At 45.5% G+C, this 20726-nt stretch overlaps 1 protein-coding gene across 5 annotated transcripts in view; it reads right to left on the bottom strand.

Moving 5' to 3' along the window:
* The window catches only part of DPP6 (dipeptidyl peptidase like 6), a 1137219-nt gene that overhangs the window by 106577 nt on the left and 1009916 nt on the right, over positions 1-20726 (bottom strand).

Raw genomic sequence — 20726 nt, 5'->3', positions numbered from 1 at the left:
AGGCGGGACAGAGAAAGAACTGGAAAAGGGCTGGCGGGAGGCCCCAGAGAGTGACACAGGGTGAGAAGCATCCCAGCCTGGGCTGTTGAAGGCTCCATTCTCTAATTCCTCCTCCTTAAAGATAAAATACCCAGGGACACTCTCTAGCTAATTAGGGAAATTGGTTCATGGCTCTGGGCTTCAGGCGAACTTGGTTTGATATCTTAAGGGTCATGCGCCTGATTCTGCCCAAACCTGAAACTACCACAGGCTCTGTGTGGCTCTCTACTTAGCCCGAGGGGTACCGGGGCTTCTGGGAATTCATCCAGTCACCCAGAGCCCTCCAAAAAACAGATTAAAAAATACAATTTTACATTTAAGAGGAAGAAGAAAGTGTTGAGAAAATTAATGCCCCAAAAAGACTATCCCCAGGTGAATCCCAGAATGTTCTAGAAGCCAGCTAATGCGCGTTCAATCATTCACCCCTTCTCTATCTATAATGAGATCTACTGTTCAGAATGATTACTTTGTGGTCTTACAAGATCTTTTATCACTAAAGACAGCAGTACATTCACTAGACAATTCCTGGCGAGCCAGAGAGCGACCTCACTACACTTAATAATTATTTTAACAGAAACGACTACAGCCAGATGCCTTGGCTGGAGCCTCAGTTAACCAGGAGATTCCAGTGCCACATCTCCCCCATTTCCCACAATTAAAACTTGTTAATCAAGGTTCTTAATAACTTGACCTAAATCAGGACCATGTGGCAAACAGAAGGAACAGCGGCAAGCCGGTGAGGGCCTAAGACAGGCGGCTGCTGGTGCATGGCCAGGAGGGGAGGTCTGCAGCTGCCCACTGTGGTCATGGGGAGTTCCTGAGGACTGGGGTGGTGAGGAGGCACATAACCCGTGAACACAGGAGGCGCGCTCAGCTGTAATCCAGCTCTCATGCCTTTCAACCTGCTCCATTTCTGTGATGTCTGAAACATGGTTGCTTTTCTTCCCACCATCTGCTCCCCATACTGGCCCGTCCTAGAGCCTGGCCTGCCCTAGAACCTGGCTTGCATGTCCACAGGGACCATGCCCTCCCCCCTGCTCTTCATCCTGGCCCTGGCACTGACAGGTGGCACATCCTGCCAGCAACATTCAACAAAGGTCCTGCTTTGCTGTTTCACGGCCCAAAGGCAGGGACAGGCATTTATAATGATGGGATTTGGTCATTATTTACAATCATAAGAAAAAAATATATGTCACTTGTCCTTAAATATAATTCAACGTCTCTGCCTAGCCCTTGCTTTACATAGAACACTTTTATTTTTTAATGATGTTGTAACTGGTCTTGAGTCCACACTGGAGGACGCTGAAGCGTGTGCAGGCAAACTGCCATTTATAAAACCATCAGATCTCATGAGAACTTATTCCCTACCATGGGACGTGTGTGAGAGCCACCTGGGGCCTGTGGTTGCAGATTCCATGTCCACAATGGGGGCAGTGGCGAAGCCACAGGGTACCCTGCACTTACTCTCTCAGCAAACACATTTCGTCTGCATGCAATCAAGAAAGAAAATGTAAGGTCTCCCGGAATGACTATTTTTTCCCTCTATGTCCTTCATGCTAATTAGGAAGAATGCTGCTTTTGTTCTCAATTGTTGGAAACATTCATTCATCCTATGCTTCTTTCTGCTTTTTATAGTGTTCTTTTGTACAAATAATCTTCATCTAGGCCAAATATGACTACACACTATTCTTAGTTTTTCTATTTCGTAATTTGGAAGTGAAATGTTATAAATGAAAATGAGATGGATGCAAACTTTCTCTTGATGCCTCCAGAACAAGTCATGCTGGAAATGTCACTAGGCTGAGTACCACTGGATGGAACCAGGGGGCTGGGGTGTGCAGCATCAACAGCAGTGACATGGCCCGCGGAGTCACAGTACTGTTCCTGCTTAAAGCTTTTGGCCACAAAACGTGGACACACAGGGACAAGCCTGCTTCATGGCTTTAGAAGGAGGCAAGGATGTGTTACTCTGGTGTGGTTTGTTATTTTCTAGAAGTAGCCACCACACTGTTTCTTTACTCAGAGCCTGATACGGTTTGGCCATGTCCCCTCGCCCCCGCAACCCCCCCCCCCCCCCCCCCCGGCAAAATCTCACCTTGAATTGTAATAATCCCCACATGTCAAGGGCGGGGCCAGGTGTAGACAATTGAATCATGCGGGTGGTTTCCCCCATGCTGTTCCCATGGTAGGGAATAAGTTCTCACGAGATCTGATGGTTTTATAAATGGCAGTCTCCCTGCACACGCTGTCTTGCCTGCCACCCGGTAAGACACACCTTTGCCCTTCTTTCGTCTTCCACCATGATTGTGAGGCCTCCCCAGCCATGTGGAACTGAGTCTATGAAACCTCTCTCTTTCTAAATTACCCAGTCTCAGGTATGTCTTTATTTTATTTATTTATTTTTATTTTTATTTTTTTGAGACAGAGTCTCACTCTATTCCCCAGGCTGGAGTGCAGTGGCACAATATCTTGGCTCACTGCAACCTGTACCTCCCAGGTTCAAGCGATTCTCATGCCTCAGCCTCCCAAGTAGTTGGGATTACAGATGTCTGCCACCATGCCTGGCTAATTTTTGTGTTTTTAGTAGAGATGGGGTTTCACCATGTTGGCCAGGCTGGTCTCAAATTCCTGACCTCAAGTAATCTGCCAGCCTCGGCCTCCTAAAGTGCTGGGACTACAGGCATGGACCACCGTGCCCAGCCTCAAGTATGTGTTTATTAGCAGTGTGAGAACTGACTAATATAGAGCCCCAAGTAAAATGTCCAGTTACATAAAGTGAGTGCTAGATCATCTCTTTTTTCCCTCCCTCCCTCCCCTCCCCTCCCTCCCTCCTTCCTTTCCCCTCCCTCCCTCCCTCCTTTCCTTCCTTCTCTTAGTTTGTAATATGAGGCTGTTGCACTGAGGAAAAATATAATTGTACTAAAAATTAGGACAGTTAAATGTGGACCCACTCTGCCTCATGGCTCATCCCTGGGTCGAGGGGCAGAATGTGGCTCACCTCAGAGGCCTGAGAAAGCCTTGGTTCTACAACTAATTCTATAAGGTGCTTCAACCCTCAGCTTCCTCATTTGTGTAATGTGAATTTTTAAAGCCTGGTGGCACCCTTAGAGATGTTATGGTGATGAAATACAGTGTGAAATATTTTTAAAAACCCAAAACAATAAACACTATTAATGGAATTTATAAAGATTATATAATAAGATATCTTTTTACATACATGCATCCATAAGGGCTCCACCTCTATGTAAGGAAGCCGAGATTCTCACATTTTGGGCAGTTCTTTGCCTCTTCTAATCCTGTTGCCATTTATCATAAAGCTTTTGGGCCCCTTGTGCCGACTTGCCCTGAGAGCTTGATGCTGCCTCATGACCCGCATAGCAACATCTCATCTCTAGTCAACATTTCCTAAGTCCATGAGTTGCATCAGTGACTATGCCTGGTGCCAAATGCACTTGATTTTTTATGTTTTTTAGACGGAGTCTCGCTCTGTTGCCCAGGCTGGAGTGCAGTGGTGTGATCTCAGCTCACTGCAACCTCCGCCGCCTGGGTTCAAGTGATTCTCATGCCTCAGCCTACCAAATAGCTGGGATTACAGGTGCCTGCTACCATGCCCGGCTAATTTTTGTATTTTTAGTAGAGATGGGGTTTCACCATGTTGCCCAGGCTGGTCTTGAACTCCTGGCCTCAAGTGATCCACCTGCCTTGGCCTCCCAAAGTGCTGGGATGACAAGCATCAGCCACTGTGCCTGGCCCCAAATACATTTTAGTTATTTTCTAAAAATCAAGTCGGTGTACAAGGGTGAAGCATCACCACCAACAGGGCAATCTTGAAGGCGTTCTAGCAGCTTTCTGGGGACAAGGTAGGCACCTTGCGAGGCAGCGACGCTTTGGACAAAGGGACATTCTTTTGCTCTATAAGGTTTGTAGTCACACTTTTGCTGCTGGAAGGGAAAATAAAACATTTACTTGCTCACAAACAGCACACCATACACCACATCGAGTGTGGACTCTCCAGACAGAGGTCTCCAGCAAGCAGTGGTGCCTGGCCGGCAGAGGGAGACCTTCACTAACTTTGTGTTATCATGTCTAAAAAGACACACAGAAATGATGAAAAGTCACAATGCCATTAGAAATGAATGTTGAAAATCTCTAACTGCAATACAGATGGCACTGGTGAAACCAGACAAGGTCTTGCCCAGTTTCTTCCCTGTAGGGAACAGGGCAGCCCCAGCCATGAGAACGCAGAAGGAAAAGGTTTTTCTCTTCCCCACTGTACTATTCTTCCCTCAGAAATGCTGGGCTCACACCAGCCACAGATTTGGAAAGTCAAACCTTTGCTAAATGGGTGTTAAGGAAGATTGTAATTTTCCATGTGTACTAATTTACATAGAATGTCAAAGAAAAATTCTTAGGAAGGTAGAAAAAAAAATGTCAACTCAGCCCAGACGATCCATGCCAGATGCACATGGGTTAGACTGTCTTCCAGATTTACACCGGAGAAGAGCTCAGTGGCACCTAAAAAGTCAGAACACAGAGTCAAAGGTGACTCTCACCCTTTGTCTGTGGCCAGGTATCAGGTGTGGGAGGCATTCTCCTTCCTGAGGTGCGGAACTGTGAGGGTCAAATGGTGCAGAATAAAGGAAAGGGAAGTCACACTAAAAATAAAGAGAACAGAATTCTAAAAGTCCAAGATAAGATCAAAAAGGGAGATGAGGGGGCTGCAAGGAAACTAAAACTAAAATTAGAAAAATTGGGGTCAGGAAAATTGAGGAAAATGTGGGAGGTTCTCCCACAAGGCAGAGGAAGGTGACACGGAGGTGTAAAGAAGAAGATGAGCCTTCCTACCGGCTGGGAAGAGCAGTGCTTCTACAGAGAAACCAGAGTGGCTACAGACACGATAACCAAAGACAAAGAGGACGAGACTTCTGTGTAGGAAAAAAGACCCGAATGTGAAGACTAAAAGGGATTTCCCACATTCCAGGGAAAATAATGAAACATCTAAATATGTTGTGCTAGAACCTCTGAGTTATAGGAAAACCGAAATTCCACAATAATCTAGTAATAAGGAAATAAGTTTTGACAAAGCATCAAAATTTAGGCTGATCTGAAGCTTCTCCTCCTTTCTGTCTATTGCTAATACTTAATGTTTAATATTTCAATGTGTTTTTTTAACAACCAATATATTTTTGTATTAAAGTGTATCTTCTACTTTTTTTTTTTTTTTTTTTGAGGCAGAGTCTCACTCTGTCACCCAGGCTAGAGTGCAGTGGCACGATCTCAGCTCACTGCAACCTCCACTTCCTGGGTTCAAGCGATTGTCCTGCCTCAGTCTCCCGAATAGCTGAGATTACAGGTGTGCGCCACCACGCCCGGCTTATTTTTGTATTTTTAGTAGAGACGGGGTTTCGCCTTGTTGGCCAGGTTGGCCTCAAACTCCTGACTTCAACTGATCCGCCAGCCTCAGCCTCCCAAAGTGCTGGGATTACAGGGGTGAGCCACTGTGCCCGGCCTTATCTTTTACTTGAATATATTCTACACTGACTTATGAAGGCAACTCAAAATTAATGGCTCAAAATTAAAAACTCAACATGTAAAAAAAAGTAATCTCTAAAATCAGTTCATCCATAGCTAGTTCTAAACTACTATCAATTTGATGATAAATTCAAATTAAGTGATAAAAATAATATAAAGAAATACTGGGCAAATAGTTTGTAGGATCATAAGCATTTAGTAAATTGCAAAAAGAAGGCTAAAAACAAAACATAGCAGCATTACACATGATGAAATGGAAGGATATTATTTAGAAAAAAGGAATAGAAACACCTATGTTTCTGGAATAAGAGAAAAGACATGGTAAAGTTTTCAAAATGGTGATCAGTTTGGAAAGAACTGAATTTATTATATTTAACCTTCATAATGGCAGAGACCATACCCACCTTATTCATTTGTATATTTTTTAGCACCTTACATAGGGCTTCACACATGGTAAATACTTAATATTGGTTAAAGAAATGAATTTAATTTTAATAGCAAGCCAATGAATTTCTTTTCAGTAGAGAGTCAAATAAAATAATTCTGAAGTTCGCATATAAGAAGAAATAGATAGGTGGTTTTAAAAAGGAAGCATAGGGAAAGGGGATTTATTTTTTAAAGTTGCTAATAATAAGCGTATTTCTGGAACCACCTGACATCTGACTGAGGCAACCATCAGTAGTGGACAGGCACCTTTAATGCACACTGGTTTGTATGATAATTTTACATTTAATAAAGATGTCATTCCAAATCAGTAGGGAAAGGAAGACTTCCACAATTGATGGTGTTGGGAAAATGGCTTAATCATTTTTTTTAAAAAACCCAAATAAATGAAGAACAAATATACATTTCCAGAAAAGAAATCTCAAAGGATAATTTATCAAATTTCTCACAGTAGTTACCTATGGGCAGTGTGATGTGCAATGACAAGGGATTATTATTTTCCATACTGCATAGGTTACTTTTTAAACAAGAAGATGGTTATTAAGAAAACACTGGAAGTCTCCAACTTAAGTTAGTAGATTTATCACATTAGTTTGTTTTCCCTCCAGAAACCTAATTGCAATGATAATAAAGAAATAAAATATATGTACAATAATAAAGACAACAGGGGAGGGCTGAGAGATTTCATGTTTCTGGAAGACAGAAAGTAGATAGAAGGGTCATGAGGGATGAGTCAGGCTGGAGGGCACAGCAACCTGGACACTTGCAGAGCTGAAACCTCAGAGAGAATCATGGGGACTCAGAGCTCCAGGTAAAGCATCGTATGAGACTCAGAAATGCAGTTCAAACAGGAGGAACAATTGAAAGTATATGGATGAAACGGTGATAAGTGAAAAGAAAACACACACATAGATATATTATTTCAAAATTCAAAAAGCTTTTGGAAAGAAAAAAGGTGATTTGCAGAGGAACAATTATCAGAAGTCTATTCTCACACTGCTGTAAAGAACTGCCTGAGACTGGGTAATTTATAAAGGAAAGAAATTTAATTGACTCACAGTTCTGCAGGGCTGCAGAGGCCTCAGGAAACTTACAATCATGGTGGAAGGGAAAGCAAACCCATCCTTCTTCATATGGTGGCAGGGAGAAGTGCCCAGCAAAGGGGAAAAAGCCCCTTATAAAACCATCAGATCAAATGAGCACTCATTCACTATCAAGAGAACAGCATGGGAGTAACTGCCCCCATGATTCAATTACCTCCCACAAAGTCCCTCCCACGACACTTGGGGATTATGGAAACTACAATTCAAGATGAGATTTGGGTGGGGACATAGCCAAACCATATCACAGACCAACATGAGGTTTATCTTTAGCATCTCAAAATGCTGGAAACAATGGAGCTATACCCTCTAGCTTTGACGAATAAAGAGTTAATAAAAACACTACAATTCTACATACAGCTAAAATTTCAAATGTGTGAAAAAAGAGACATTTTTAGCTATTCAAGAATTCAGAAAATTTACTTCCTGCACTCCTTTCTTAGTAAATCATTAAGAGAATGCACTCCAGACAAAAGAGGGAGTAAATCACGTGATCTATGAGATCTAGGAAACAGTTGCCCCAACATGAGGGAGCACTGTGGGGAGGTCCCAGGATGGCCTTAGTGTAGAGGTTGGAAAAAGTAGTCCAGACAATACCAGGGCTATGGAGGGCACTCAGAGAGACAGATTTGGGGAAAAGGGCAATGCAACAGAATAGCTGAGAGGATTTGAAAAAAGGAGAGAGAGGATGTAATAAAATTAAATATTTCAGGTAAAAAACAAAAGCAATTTAAAACTCCAGGAAAACAAAAAGTGAAACAAAAAGAATTGCAATCACAGGGCACTCCTTAGCTCTATCATGAAAGATAATCACTTCGTTATGAGAAAGTAAATGCTATTTATTGATTTTAATCTTTTAGAATCAACCAATGGAAAAGTAAGGAAGGTTTAGTTATTACAGGACAGAGTGTAAATGCCATCAACCTCAATGATGCAAAAGTAAAAACAAAGATGCAGAAGTTGCTGTGTGGTAGGGACAGGAAAGGGATTTGTAGGAAAGGGCAGGGGACTAATCTCAGTTTACAAATTGGGAAGTTAAGAGCTCCTCTCTGTAGTTAATGTAACATGAACAAACTTGTAATAGTATTTAAATGTAAAAAGGTAACTGACATAGAGAATAAAATCCACATATAAATGGAGGAGGTAGAATAGGTAGGAAGGTAAGTGTTCTGAATTCTTGTCTATCATAAAAAGACAATAAATAAGACAAAAATTCATTTAAAAACAGTGAAATGTGCATTTTGCTTAGTGATTTACCATATAGGATGGTATATATCAGGAGAAAGTGTAAAAAGAGTGAAAAGTCATCTCCATCTGGGGGTGAGATGGGTTAGAAGGAGAGGGAAGAGACTGTTGTTTTTCACTATAGACTCTTCCATATTATTTTATTTTTAAGCACTAATATGCAATACTTTGATAAAAAAGAAAAGCAAAGTTAAAACTAAATAAAACTTAACAACAACAATAAATAAACCCACGGTGTCATGGAGAAATATTTCAGTGCCTCTGAATGAGGCTGAACCTATTGGCTAGCTCTCACTGGTACACGGCGGAGATGTCCTTCCCCACACACCTGATCACAGCCGCTCTAATGCTTCCAACCAGACCAAGTTCATAAGAATAAGATATTTTTTTTCAAGCTCCTCAAGAAATAAGTTTAATTCAAAGAAAAGAAGGCAGGAAAGGGCACAGAAGCAGCAGGATATTTAATTAATAATGCCCACCCATTCATCTGATAAGGGGATGGGAATGATTAAGTCTTCATGAAGGTGGCAAGGTCAGATTAGACGGGTCTGTGGACTGAGGTAGGGAGCTGGTGATAGGACACACAGAATCTGCTGCAGGCCTGAGAGCTTGCTCTTTTTGTTCAGGGAGCCTAGATGGAGCTCTCCAGAGTCACCCCTGCCTGATTGTGACGGGCATGGTGGTGGCTGACCCCACAAACTCGGAACAGGTAAGGGTCTCACGTATATTCTCAACAGTGACCAATACTTGAGCTGGCTTTCTCATCAAGCGAAAACCAGACTGCCCTGTAACTAGAATCTACATCAGCTCACTGAGTGCACATTTTTTTCCTGTCCTTTTAGAAAAAAAATGAAGGAACAAGTACGTTGCTGTGATTTAACAGTGAAGTGTTTCTTTCTCAGAAAACTGTGCTTGACTGTTAAAGGCTCTGGTGTGCTGAGCTCTCTGCGGGCTTTGCTTGGATAAGCTTCTGTGACTTCTGAATTTTACAGAAGGGTGGGGGCTTGGTAAGGTTTTCCTCAGGCAAGTGTCCACACAGCTGGGGCTGAGGTCTGGCTCACTCTTGTCCTAGGTCTCTCTCCTTATGAGGGCCTCTTGTCCCAGGAGAATGGCGTGTTCACAGTGCAAGTTGTAGCTCAATTCCCTCCCCAGAGGCTGCTGTCGAAGCTTGGATGTGCACTGTTCACGCCATGCAGGAGGTTCCATGTTGGGCATGAGGCTCACAGGCAATGAAACACACAGGACCCCTTGCAGCAACCTTCTCCAAGCAGGAAAGTCCCAGTGGCTCAAGCTGGAGCCGAAAACTCTCCTTTCCTTGTGCAGTTCCCCAGGTGTCTTTGCCCCTATAGAAAATGATGAAAATAGGGCAGAGAAGAGCTGTCTCCAAGAAAGCTCCTCTTGGAGGCTTGAAGAGATAGCCTCCAAGAAAGCCATGTTTGTCAGCCTGTCCTGTGCCCTTTTCCAGCCCTTCTGGTTCCTGCCTCCTCCCTCACAAGGTCCAGGCCTTATCATTCTTCCTCACAGTCCTGGGTTGGCCAGGCGGGGAGCTCCTTGAGACAAAGAGCAAGGAGAAGGAAGTGCTTCTACTCATGTGTGTTCTGTCCCAAGGCGTGGGACCTGCAGATGCCTGTCAAATTCCCATGCCCCGAGTAAGACTGTCTCTCGAGGGGACAAAGGGAAGCATTGATCAGAGGGAGACTCTACAGGAACGTTATAATGCCAGAACACTCAACGTCAACAGAAGGCACAGTCATGAGAACAGGTTGGACTGATGGGAGGCGTCCATGCCTCACAAAGGGAAGTGGAGGGAGAGCAGAATCCTGTGCTGCAGGAATGGCTGCCCACTGCTCAGCGAGCCGCAATAATGCCACACCCCACTGACCCGCGCTGCTCCCTGTAAACCTGTTGGTGTCTGCATGGGTGACACATCTCGTGTCATACAGGGACATCATTGGCACCACCATGACTGTACTCAGAAGGCACTGCTGCCTAGAAGGAAGCACGGGCAGAGACGAGAGAAGACCCTGCCCCTGTCCTGTGTGAGCTGTCCTGATTTCACAGCAATCACAGGCAGTGTTGTCACCCTCGCCCAGGGAGGTCAGGCCACCCAGAGAGAGCAGGACAGCTACGGGGATGCGAGGCCTTTGTGGCAAAGTCAGGCAAAGTCCATGCAATTAGGGGAGAAAGCAGGTGGTGGAAACAGCCTCTACCCCCATCTCTAAGGAGGCAAGTCAGGTTCTGACAGTGTGGTTCCTGTACCAGCAGCCCCTGGGAAGGTGTTAGGAACCGCATGTCCCAGCACTTTGGGAGGCCGAGGTGGGAGGATCACCTGAGGTCGGGAGTTCGAGACCAGCCTGGCCAGCATGGTGGAACCCCGTCTCTACTAAATATACAAAAATTAGCTAGGCCTAGTGGCAGTTGCCTATAATCCCAGCTATTCAGGGGGCTGAGGCAGGAGAATTGCTTGAACCCGGGAGGCGGAGGTTGCAGTGAGCCGAGATCATGCCACTGCACTCCAACCTGGGCGACAGAGCGAGACTCTGTCTCAAAAAACAATAATAATAAAAGAGAAAAAGAAATGCAAACTCCTAAGCCTCACCCTAGACCCTCTGAATCTGAAACTCTGGGGGTGGGGACAAGCAGTTCCTGGCTTAACAAGGCCCTAGGTGATTCCAATGCCAGCTCGAGTGGAGAACTACTGATTGGAGACGAGCGATCCTCTGTCTGGCAGTGGGCGACCACATGAGAATAACTCCAAGCGCTATTTAACTATAGATCTCCATCTCCAAATCTGCCCTTACTAAATATTCTTTGAATGGGTAAATGTATTGGTAGGCAGGTAAAGTGCTTCAGAATAAAGAGAAATTTGGTAGCAGTTAAAGGAGAGGAGAAAATAGGATTTGAAGTGGAATCATTTTTTAACATAAGGCTGGAGCTGAGTGCTAAAAGACGCAATAATCTATCTGCCAAGATGAAGAGAGATATTGAAGCATTTTGATAATCACAGAAAATAGACGGTCATATTTTAATAATCATCAACATTCCATTTTAAAAAGAGCATGATACTAAATATGAACAGGAAGCGAAGATTCCTGGAAGAAATGCTACCAAATTTCTCTTTATTCTAAAGCACTATATCTGCCTACCAAGGCACTGATGCATCCAAGCACATCTAGTCAGGGCTTGGCATGTGGGAGACACGGTTCTAGGTGTGGACGGTGCAGAGATGGGCAAGCCACTAACTTCAGCACAGGGTGGGGACTGCCTTGGATTACGTGGGGGAGCACATGCAATGGCACAGCCTGGCTGAGGAAACGTTATTACATTCCATGAGTCCTCGGCCAAAGGTGCCTTCAAATCAGAATATAGTGACTCTTCCTGGTGAGAAGCATATGAATTTTTTATTAGTCCATTTGTTTGCCATTAACATTAATAGAGCATTGTCTCCGTCACAGGGATTAATGTGCTGTGATACTTCTTTGTGTTCCAAATCCTGGCAAATGTTCTGATAGTTGTGTGGCAGTAAAGGGCGAGGGGAACAAAGCTGGTTTATCTCATGAAATAAAGGGCCCACAGTTAACTCTGGTATTTTTTTTAGCAATGTTTATCCCATGGATTGAGCAGGGGTACAAAAATATTATGAGAGAGGACATTTTAAAAGATGATGTGCTTTAATAGAGGGCACCGCTGAGCAAACTGAAACGACCCTAAATACCAAGTGCTGCTTTACTAAAGTGTATCCACATTTGAGTATGCTCTTGGGCAGCTATGCAGTTGCATAAAAACATCTGCAGGCAGAGTGCCCTCTACAACACAGAAAAGTGACGAATTAAGACAAATTACTATTTGGTGTCTGTTTCCATAATTTCACTTTCCATGTAGGAATAGACCATGCTGCCTTTCCCTTCCATCTCAAGGGCTGGCTATAATGCAGGGCCGGCTGTCAGGATGAGGGAGAATGAAGCGAGAGGGGGTCACAGAGAATGCGCCTTAGGGACTGCGGCATCCTTTTTCAACAATTTAATGCTGTGAACATGAAGACACCCAGTGAATAGGAGTGGTGGGGGTAAAGCCATGTTGTCCTTTTCCCAGCCATTCATTTTCACACACTCAGCACCCATCTATCTATTTGTCCATCAGTCTGTCCGTCCATCCATCCATCCATCTACTGTTCATTCCTCTCACCCATCCATATATCCATCAACCATTTTTCCATCCATTCATCTATCCACCCATCCATCCATCATCCCTCTATCCATTAATTCATCCAACTATCCATCATCCATCCATTCACCCATCCATATATTCATCATCCATCTATCCGTCCACCCACCCATCATCCATCCATTCACTCATCCATCATCCATCCATCTATTCATCCACCCATCCATTCATTATCCATCTATCCACCTATTCATCTCTCTATCCCCCTACCCATCCATCATGCATTTATCTATTCATAATCCATCCCTCCACCCACCCAACCATCACCCATCCATCTATTCATCACCCACCTACCCACCCATGGACTCAACCTGTCTCCTCAATATTTGCTCATGCCTCAATGCATGTTAACACATTTAAAAACATGAAGCTAGGTAAATTTTGCCAAGTCTCATTTTCCTGCAGATGCCATGAAATCCATGTACTGAATTTGCTACCTGTGGTCCACGGGAAGAAACTGAGGATGTCACTTACACCCTTGGAGTTTACCAGCACTGGCTCACCAGCCCAGTGACTCTGCCTTGGCAAACCTTGTCCAGTGTTTCAGTGTTTTACTGACAATTTCAGATGTCAAGACTGTTTTGCTAGCTGGAAGATATGGCTAAGGTGTTTTATTGATGAGGATGGCGACACAGAATCCCATTTTATTTTTCTGATGTCTCCTGCTCATTATAAGGCTGCCAAACAGCCAATCATTCCCTGCATTTACAGCATCTTCAGAAAAATCCAGCTGCCCTTTCAAACACAGGCCATGACAATGTAAAACGTACTTTCTTCACCAGAAACTTATTATTCTGACAGCTGTGACTCAGATTTCCAGCCTCCTACAGCACTGAACATTTTTATTAATGATCCCATGATCAACAGGAACTTTGTGAATTTCCTTTTCAGCACATCAGTAAAGATCTGGCATTTCTCTAGTCTGGAGCTTCTCCATCACCCTAGTCACTGGGAATGGCTTCTCACCCTAATGAATAACAAAGACCCTGCCCTGGTCTGATGCTGTAAGCACAAGGCTGTAAACAAAGCTGTCTGCTGGAGCCAATCTCCTTGAACTGGTGCCCCCTAAGATGAATCCATTTGAGTATTTAGGTACCCAGATGATTTCTTTAACACACAAGGTGAAAACAGAGATAGGACTACAGGTGAGGGGAAGAGAGCACATTTGTGCAATTGTAATTTACACCCAGACCACGTCCAAAAAAAATTGGAAGACAAATTCAGATAAAACAATATATCTTCCCAGACAAAAGAGAGGTTAGGACTATGTTTAGGTAAGATGGCAGACTCAGGGATGGGGTGGAATGGGGGGTTGGGCATATCTATAATTTGTAAAATGCTGCTGCTGAGAAGGACTTCTCTGCGTTGGCCACACTTAGGAATCACGGGAAGATGTCTGAACAACCTCAACATCCAGATGGACCACAGCCTGAGGGAGGAAAGCAGGAAGAACAGAGGTTTTGCCAGCAAACCCTCCAAATGAGCTTTGTGCCACCTGAAAGTTCAAGCACAAAGGGAAATACAGTAGGCGTGACAGCTCTTAAACAATGCTGAGCAATGGCTCTGGTGATGGGAGACTCGTGCTCAAGTCCTGGTTCTACTACTAATTAAAAGTGCAGCCATAGGCAAGTCAGGTCATTGTAAATGTGACAGGTTATTGACATTGTAAATGTGAGGCAGGAGAGCTTGTTTATGATAGGGAAGGAGGCAGAGGAGACCTAAGAATGGAGAGCAACAGGGACCAAGTGAGAGCTGACAGTGGTGGTGGTGGAAGTAGAAGCGATGATGGTGGTGGTGGTGGAGGCGATGGTGGGGGTGGTGGTGATATTAACGGTGGTGGTGGAGGTGGCAGTAGGGGTGGTGGCAGCAGAGGTTGTGGAGATGATGGAGGTGGTGGAGGTGATGGTGGAGCTGGTGGTGGTAGAGGCTGTGGAGATGATGGAGGTGGTGGAGGTGACAGTGGACCTGGTGGTGGTAGAAGTTGTGGGGGTGATGGATGTGGTAGAGGTAGTGGAGATGATGGTGGGGGTGGCGGTGATAGTGGTGCTGGTGGTGGTGGTAGAAGTTGTGGAGGTAATGGAGGTGGTGTAGAGGTGATGGTGGGGGTGATGGTGGTGGTGGTGGAGGTGGTGATGATGGGTTGGTGGTGATAGTGGTGGTGGTGGTGGAAGTGATGGTGGTGGTAGAGGTTGTGGAGGTGATGGAGGTGATGGTGGGGGTAGTTGTGGTGGTGGTGGTGGAGGTGATGGTGGGGTGCTGGTGGTGGAGGTTGTGGAGGTGATGGAGGTGATGGTGGTAGCGGAGGTGATGGCATGAGTGGTGGTGATAGTGGTGGTGGTTGCGGAGGTGATGGTAGAGCTGGTGTTGGAAGTTGTAGAGGTTGTGGAGGTGATAGAGGTGGTGGTGGTGATGGTGGTGGAGCTGGTGGTGAAGGTGATGTTGGAAGTTGTAGAGGTGACAGAGGTGGTGGTGGTGTGGTGGTGGTGGAGGTTGTATAGGTGGTGAAGGTTGGGGAAGAGGTGGTAGTGATGATGGTGGTGGTTTTTTTGGGGAGGTACTCAAGCCATTAGGTATGAGAACTCTATTGTTCTGTGCTGTTTTCATGGCTCTGATGACCCTCAGCTTTCCCAAAACTCGTGCACATACCATGTTTTGTATCAATTGGAAAGAGAGAAGGCTGAGTTTCGCATCAGGGTCAGCATGGAGGTGTCACGGGCAGTGCATGTTGGGGAGAAGCCTGGAGGCAGAGGAGGCCATGAGGGTGTAAGCTGCCCAGGAGCTGGGGGCATCTGGCGTCACTGTGCGCAGTTGGAAGCCGTGGGCTAGTCAAATACACATGGGTGTGCTAAGTCTTCACATGGTGCTCACAGGAAAATAGAAGAAACAGACATCTATGTCTGGAGCTCTATCTGTTTCTATCCTATAGCTTATCTGGCTCTCTATCACAATGCCATTGATGTAAAGTAAGTGTGCACATACCCAAGCAACAATACAGGCTTTACAAAAACACAGAGGAACAAAGGTCCTCTAAGCATTCGACATAGGTGCCTATGAGGTGGCGAGGGCATGGGAGTAGGGACTAAAGTTGAAAAAGAGCGAATCAATAAAATGAGAGAGGCCTGCATGGACCGACCATGCTTCTGTGCCAGGAGCTGCACAGCATCTAAATCCTTGGTGCTTGGGATCAAAACAAATAAATGGAAGCAAAAGAAAATGAAAGTGAGAGGCCTCTGAGCCTTTCGTGAGCCATGGAAGTGGGTGGTGGAGGAGTGAGCCCCCACAGCTGCGCACAGGTGCATCAGGGACACGGTTGGTTTTGTGTCTTGGGTTCTGGGAGCCCTTTACCACCTCTACTTGCCAGGGAATCAGGAGAAGAGCAGCTGCGCTGCATCCAAACAGGATCTTTGGAGGCGAATAACAGCACATATCAGCACAGGGCAACATGTCTTCAGAATGATCGTGCTGGCTATCTGCCGCATCTTAACTCAACACGCAGCTCAACTGCTCGGGAAAGGCCGGAGGAAACCAGCAAAAAACAAGCGCATTTGTTTTATCAGTGCAGCTGGGTTTCTGTGTGAAAGCATAGAAACCACAGCACAGCGATTTGCATTTATTTTTTTCCACCCACAGGATAGACAGTGTTTATTCTTTCCTGGTCAGGTTCAGCTTAACAAGGCCTGGGTCCCTGCATTAGCCCGAGGAAGGCTGAGCTCTACTCTGGGCCCACAGCTCTTAGTTCTCTTTAATAGAACCGTTTCCCAAGAGGGCCTCCAATTTTGCCCCGGGATCCTTCTGACATCTGCAAAACCATCCTGAACACTTCCCACTCACCCTACAAGGGGCACCTCTGCTCCTAGGTATGGCTCCTTCCACACTTCCTTGCAGCCCCTGGCTACAAGCTGTCCAGGCCTCTTGGAATGTGAGCTCCCATTAGGAGAGGCCACACGTCTTAATCACCCAAGGGCCTCACACAGCACACGCCACATGGATGATGAGTAAGTGCTTGCCAATGCAAAGATTTGAAAGTGCAGACTTAACTCTCCCTGCATCTGAGAACCATCGGAGAAGTCAATCTAGTTAACAAGCAAACAAACAGGAAAAAATAATTGAAAATGAGTGGCATAAAGGTTAGATAGCAGATACATGAACTGCTTTCTCCCTTCCTCTTGGTTCGTGAGCTAGCCTGCTGAAATAAACTGCAGGCTTCCAGAAACCTCTGCATGTCTCCCTTCCTAGGTGCTCAGGGGCATGGCTTAGGGTTCATTCCTTTTGTGTCCCTCCACAGACGAGGTGTCTTAGTTTCAGTTAGTTCCTTTAGCATCTTGTGCTTGAGAGGACAAGATGTCATCCATGGCTAAATAGCAAGTAAGTTTTGGTTCTTAGAAAGGTACCAGCACAACTGAAGATGTCTCAAGCTTCAAGAATCCCATGCAAATAAGATTTCACCGGCTAATTTTGAAGTCAATACATCCATCCAGCCAAGGTTCCAGAGCCCTGCTGCAGAACTGGAGCCAGGGCCCGCCCCACAGGAACTAACGTCCCTGCCTCAACAACTTCCTGTTCTAGGTGGCAGGCGGGAAAATGAAAATGAAACAATTTAAAAAGTATCTAAAAATTCCCCTGGGATGAATTGAAGGAAGAAAATGGAAGCGGGGTGGGGCTGCCATGTGAAATGTGGTTATCAGGGAAGTCACTGTGGGAACCATATATTTGATCAGGACCTAAGTGGGGAGGAGCTCTCTGGGCAGAGGGGAGCCTCTGTGCAGATCCTTGTATGGGAGTGACCCAGCCGATGTGAGGGGGGATAGAAAGGGTGCATGGCCTATCTATCTATCTGTCTATCAATCATCTATCTATCTGTCTATCTATCTGTTTATCTATCTATCTATCTATCTATCTATCTATCTATCTATCATGGGGGCTTCTGAGGCCACTGTAGGAAGTCTGGCCTTTACTTGGAGAGAAATAGAAGCCACTAGATGTCTGGGAGCAGCGGGTACGTGGCCTGATGTCATTTAAAGGGTTACTCTGGCTGCTGTGTGGGGTCAGCAGTGGGTGGGGCAGGAGGGGGCAGTGCTGGTGGGCCAGGCCAGGGAGGAGTGGGGAGCGGCGGGGGGTTGCAGGCTGATGCCAGGCACCTGCCAAGGAGGGTCCCCAGCACAGAGGGACGTAAAGGAGGCCGGGGATCCTGGAAGGTGGAGTTGCCCTGGACCATGATGGGGAGACTGCAGGGAGCAGGTGTAGACAAGGAGAGTGGGAGGTTGTCTTTGACCGGGTTCGGCCTGAGATGCTGTGTAGACAGTGTCAGCAAATGGATCTGAAGGTGGTAAAGAGGCAGGTGGGATCACTGGGCCCTCCTCCAGGGACATGCTGGGCTTGATTTCCAATTGTAGGGGCGGTCTCAACCCTGCTGGGGTAGGCGTCTCTCCCGGATGGCTGAGTAACCCGGCAGACTCACCCTTGGATGTCCTTGGTCAATTGCCTCTATACAACTAGCTTCTCGATGGTTCTATGGCCTCTTTTTAAGAGCTCACTGGTTCCTTTATTAATTAATGAGTTAAATAAAGTCTTGGACACATGTTGATTGATTTTGTCTGAGAATCACAATTTGACCATTTAAAAATTATATGGTGACCACGCCCAGTAGAAATGCTGGTTGGGTGGTTGGCTTTTTGAACCTAGAGTCCTGACCCAGGCCAGGTTGAGGTACACAGGGGAGAGTTGTCCACATACAAGGGGTACGTATAGCCACAAGATGGAACGATTGGAGGATTCAGCCCTATGATCCTTCCCTTATCTCATCTAACTTTCACAACTGTCCACGAGAGTAAACATGTTTCTTATTAAAATTATCTCCATTTTACAGATGAGGAAACTGAAGCAGGGAAGCTGAGTAACTTGACAGAGTCCATAGAGCCAGAACTCGAACCCAGGCAGTTGGCTAGAGAACCTTCACTTGAAACCAGTAGTCCTCAATGTGGGGACACTGGGCAATGGCTGGAGACATTTGTGATGGTCACAACTGGAGGGGGAAAAGGCGGATATGACAGCATCTAATGTGTAAGGCCAGGGATGCTGCCTAGTGCTCTACGGCACACAGGACTGCCCCCTACAGCACCGAATTGCTGAGCCCCAAATGTCACTAGCATGGACGTGCAGAAACTCTGACCTCAGCCGTGACACTGCCACCCTCCAGACCAGGTGGCCTCCTCTTCCACACGTTTCCACAGCCCTTCTCACACCTGCAGGGATTTACTTGCTAGTAATGACTTCTTCAGGATCCAGGTTCCCCTCCACACTGTGAACTCCATGGTTCATTTGCCACCAAATTCCCAGTGCTCAGGCAAATGGCTAGCAAATACTAAACATCTGCTCTGCATTGAGTCTGGGATTTCTGATATATCTGTGCGGACTTTTAAAAACTCTCAAAGATGTGTGATAGAGAAGCAGTATGAGAAAGTGTGACATTTACATGCTACAAATTTACATTGCATATAAAATGCATTATTGCATTGAGCTTAGGAAATGAGAGCAACCAGAAAACCTGAAGCCCAGCATCCAGGCTTCAAGTCCTGGCTGACGCTAATTTTTCATTGTCCTTGAAGCTAATCAAGCCTGTGGAAACAGCATCACCAAATTGACTAAACGAGATTTTCAATTAACTCAAACAGATGGCTGAAATTTTCCAGGTGACTTTCCATATTAATTCAGTGAGTTTGCTGGACCAGGCCCCAGGAGGCTTGGCAGGGATGGGGGCTGAAAGGAAAACAATAAAATATATGGAACTTCAGGAGAAAAGCCAAAGCAATCATCTGAACTTTTTTTTTTTAAATCTCAGCAAAAATATCACCAGCCAAATCAATTCAACTCTCCAAACCAGCGCACACCTTGGGCTGACACCCCAGTGACCAGTTGTCCCTGGGACCAGCTGCTGGGGGCCAGGTTCATTAAACCTCTAGAGACACAGGCCCTCCTATGTTGGGGAGAAGACCCATGCAGGGCTGAGAGGGACAGGCAGTGCCTTGCCCTTCCTAGAGCACTGGGCTTCTGGGCTTCATCCATCCACTTGGGGATCTTACAACATTATAAGTTTCACTGAAGAAAGACGAGGGGAAGGAATCGCAGTAGAATTCTGCAGAGGCCTTGGGCTTCTGTGCAGGAGCTCAGGGTGTGGGGCAAAGGTGGCACTGGAGCCACTGCAGGAGACCAGCACATCATTCAGAGAGGTCCAGAGTCACCAGGTGCTGGAGCATCCATCCCCGAGCTAGACCCGAGGCCTCGATTCCTGCCCTTCCAGAAGCTGCCAGAAGCTACTAGTAATATGGAGCTTTGAATGGAATAATAAAGGCCCAGGCTAGAGGTATAGCAAAATATGGGTTGGGTCTTTGCTGAGCCTCAGAATGAGTTATTCTTAGTTTAAATAGTGCCATTCATGAAATTTCAGAATCTATACTTGGGTGGGTCCTGGCACCCCTAAAATCCCCTCCTCTTTTTGAGTCTCTCATCAATATTCTTAACAGAGAGAAGGCTGATGATGTTATAGCTGGACTCTGGAAGTATAATCATTCCCCACGCTGCTTGAATTTGGGGAAAATACTAAACTGATATTCAGATCACTACATTCGATCCTAAATCAGTTGTTTTGATTTAGAAAAAAGCGACCACAATCAGATGCTAATAATAATAACTCAATAACATTGTTAATACCTTCCACAGGGTTGCGACCTTACCAACTGGGAGATGTGGCTTTATTAGAATAGAATTTGCCACTGGCAAATTGCTCCATGCTCTAAAAAATGCTCTAAATACAGAGCACCATTTATGGAAGGTCAGACTCCATGGATTGCCTTGGGAAGACCGCAACATTTCCTCTGGTGTCCCCCTGAGGCAGGCCTGGGGCCCAGCCATGCCCCTCCCAGAGGAGCCCAGCTCTCAGGAGGATAACCTGCACCTGACCTAAGGTAAAAAATAATAGTACTTGGTGAATGGTATTCTTTTCCTAGAAAATGGAATCATAAAGCAGTGAGGAAATCTTTAGGAAAGGTACCTTTTTCTTGGATGTTTAAACTTGTTGTAAGATAAATCTGATCCAGAAGAGACCATGCACATTGAACATTCATCTTAGTTTTTTTTTTTTTTTTT

Source organism: Pan troglodytes, chromosome 6 (assembly GCF_028858775.2).
Source record: "Pan troglodytes isolate AG18354 chromosome 6, NHGRI_mPanTro3-v2.0_pri, whole genome shotgun sequence".
Lineage (NCBI taxonomy): Eukaryota > Metazoa > Chordata > Mammalia > Primates > Hominidae > Pan > Pan troglodytes.
Note: the sequence above shows the minus strand (reverse complement) of the source record. Positions and strands in the feature narration are given on the sequence as shown.